The sequence below is a fragment of the Miscanthus floridulus genome, chromosome 4, assembly GCF_019320115.1.
Source record: "Miscanthus floridulus cultivar M001 chromosome 4, ASM1932011v1, whole genome shotgun sequence".
NCBI lineage: Eukaryota > Viridiplantae > Streptophyta > Magnoliopsida > Poales > Poaceae > Miscanthus > Miscanthus floridulus.
The window spans coordinates 58,992,782-58,996,482 of NC_089583.1; positions in this window are offsets into that span (position 1 = coordinate 58,992,782).

Below are 3,701 nucleotides of genomic sequence, written 5' to 3' on the forward strand. Positions count from 1 at the left end.
AAGGGCCTTGCAATCTCGGTACCACTACCTCACAGGTATCACGAACCAGCCGCCGGTTGTACCGCCCACTGCTTGTGTTGGTAAGAACTTGGTAAGAGCTTGGTAAGACGCTTCCACTTGCTGTGAAAAGTGACACCACTACAACCACGTAGTCATTTGGTAGGGATAACTTCAGGAGGTGAACAGACTGCAGATAACAATCCTAAGGGTTTCAGCGAGTGTGTCAGCCAAGAGCAACTACAAGCTGTTGTAGAGGATGCCCAAAAAAGGATGAATGAGGCCGTCAGGAAGGCCGTCACTGACGCACTCATTGAACTCAACATTGGCAATAGCATGGAGAGATTGGACAAGAGAATTTCCACGCTAACCGACAAGGTTACTGAGTTGGAAACCTTCATGGCGGGCAACAACGACGTTTCTGGTAGCAACACCGATGGTCAAGACACGGTGCATGATGCCGCTGGAAACATAGGTCGACCAGCTATCCGACAAGAGAGATTACGACAACGTCTACGCCGCAACACGACAGGTATGGGTGGTGTCCATCACCACCACCGTCAAGGTAATAATCACCGTGTGCCTGATGATCCTTATGCTAAGATTAAGTTCACAATACCATCTTTTTCGGGTCATTATGATGCTGAGGGATATCTTGATTGGGAGATGACGGTAGAACAAAAGTTTAGTGCCCACCTTGTACCTGAGCAGCATAGAGTTAGACAAGCTACTAGTGAGTTTAAGGATTTTGCCATTATTTGGTGGAACGGGCTAGCTGCACAGGATGCTTTACCTGGTACATGGGAAGAACTTAAAGTAGCTATGCGTGATCGTTTTGTTCCTCCTTCTTATCATAGAGACTTGCGTAAGAAATTGATGCGTTTAGAACAAGGAGATAAATCTGTACAGGATTACTATGGTGAGCTCCAAAAGGGATTGATGCGCTGTAGTGTTGTAGAGGGAAACGAAGATGCCATTTGTCGTTTTTATTCTGGTTTGAGGCGTGACATTCAGGACATTGTTGATTATAAAGAATTTAACACTGTCAACCAGTTGTTTCAGTTTGCTATGCTTGCAGAAAAGGAATTGCAGGGGCATGAACAGCAGGGCAAGAGCAAGGTCAGCACCAGCACATACACGCCACGCTCGGCACCATCTTCGGGGCTGACCAAGCCAACCACTTTTCGGACGCCTCCACTAGCGAGCAAGCGACCAACAGCCTCTGGAGTTTCCGCTATACCTAAGACACCTCCCGCACGACCTTCAGATTCAGGTAAAAATTCTTTGCAGGTGCCTACCAAGAGTTCCTCATCCGTTGCATCAACGGGACGTACTTCGGGTATTCAGTGCCATCGCTGCCATGGCATTGGCCATGTGCAGAAGGACTGCCCAAGTCAGCGGGCATATATTGCTACAGAAGATGGTTACATCGGCACCTCTGACATTGAGGATGAAGAAGACCAAGATGTAGATGAGGAGGATGGCGAAGTCCTTGGTGACGAGGCCACGGCGTCCTATAGAAGCATTATTGTACAGCGGGTGCTCAGCTCACAAGTCCAGCAGCCTAAGAAGCTACAACGCCATAACTTGTTCCAGATTTTCTTCGTCATCAGCGACCGACGAGCACGTGTCATTATTGATGGAGGTAGCTGCAACAATTTGGTGAGTTCTGATTTGGTCAAGAAGCTTAGCTTGACCACACGCCCACACCCACGTCCATATCATATTCAGTGGCTAAATGATTCTGGTAAAGCAAAGGTAACACAAACTTGCAGAGTTTCATTTTCCATTGGTTCTTATGCTGATTCTGTTGATTGTGATGTGGTACCTATGCAAGCTTGTTCACTTTTATTGGGTCGTCCTTGGGAACATGATAATGATGCTACACACCATGGTAGAAGTAATAAATACACTTTTGTGCATAAAGGAAAGAAAATTACTTTGGTACCTTTGACCCCTGCTCAAATTGTACAAGCTGATAGAGAACGCGCTGCTAGTTTGAATGATGTTCAATCTGAAAATCAGCAAGTTGCTAATTCTATTTTCCCACCTAAAAAGGATAAGTCTACATCTATTTCTAAGGCTGAGGGGATTAAATTGAAGGGTGGTGTTATGCTTGCAACAAAATGTGACTTTGCTGAAATTTCTGTTGATGATATTTGCTATGCTTTGGTATGCAAACGAGCTATGTTTTCACTTGATGATATTGTTAGCTCGGTACCTCCTGCTATCACTAATCTTTTGCAGGAGTATGAGGACATTTTTCCAGCTGAGATACCCCCGAGGCTGCCACCTATGAGAGGGATAGAGCATCAAATCGATTTGATTCCGGGAGCGACCTTGCCCAACCGAGCTGCATATCGAACCAATCCTGAGGAGACTAAGGAAATTCAGCGGCAAGTCCAAGACCTTTTGGACCGCGGGTATGTACGTGAAAGCCTTAGTCCTTGTGCCGTTCCTGTACTTTTGGTTCCTAAGAAAGATGGAAGTTGGCGTATGTGTGTTGATTGTAGAGCCATCAATAATATTACTATTCGGTATCGTCATCCTATTCCTAGGTTAGACGACATGCTTGATGAGTTGTGTGGTTCTATAATTTTCACTAAGATTGACTTGCGAAGTGGCTACCACCAAATTAGAATGAAACTTGGAGATGAATGGAAAACTGCATTTAAAACCAAATTCGGGTTGTATGAGTGGTTAGTTATGCCTTTTGGTTTGACAAATGCACCTAGCACTTTCATGCGCTTAATGAATGAGGTTTTAAGAGTTTTTATTGGTCATTTTGTGGTAGTTTACTTTGATGATATATTGATTTACAGCAAGTCTTTTGATGAACATATGGATCACTTACGTGCTGTTTTTAATGCTTTACGTGATGCACGTTTATTTGGTAACCTTGAGAAGTGCATCTTTTGCACGGATCGAGTTTCTTTTCTTGGCTATGTTGTAACTCCACAGGGAATTGAGGTGGACGAGATGAAAATTGAAGCCATAAAGAGCTGGCCAGTTCCCCAAACCGTCACACAGGTGAGGAGTTTTCTTGGTCTTGCAGGATTCTACCGCCGCTTTGTCAAAGATTTCAGCACCATTGCTGCCCCATTGCATGAGTTGACGAAGAAAGGAGTGGTGTTTCATTGGGGAGAGGCACATGAGGAGTCCTTTGACACTTTGAAGGACAAGCTTACACACGCACCATTGCTGCAACTTCCAAATTTTGGTAAGACTTTTGAGCTAGAATGTGATGCTAGTGGACTTGGCATTGGTGGTGTTTTGATGCAAGATGGTAAACCTGTTGCTTACTTTAGTGAAAAATTACATGGTCCTGTTCTTAATTATTCCACGTATGATAAAGAATTGTATGCACTTGTCCGTTCTTTAGAGACGTGGCGTCATTATTTGTGGCCTAAAGAATTTGTTATTCATTCTGATCATGAATCACTTAAGTATCTTCGCTCTCAAAATAATCTGAATCGTAGGCATGCTAAATGGGTTGAATTTATTGAGTCTTTTCCTTACATTATTAAACACAAGAAAGGGAAGGATAATGTGATTGCTGATGCTTTGTCTAGAAGATATACATTGCTGTCTCAACTTGATTGCCGGATTTTTGGTCTTCAATCCATTAAAGAACAATATGCGTTTGATTCTGATTTTAAGGATGTGTTGCTTAATTGTAGAGAGGGACGCACATGGAATAAGTT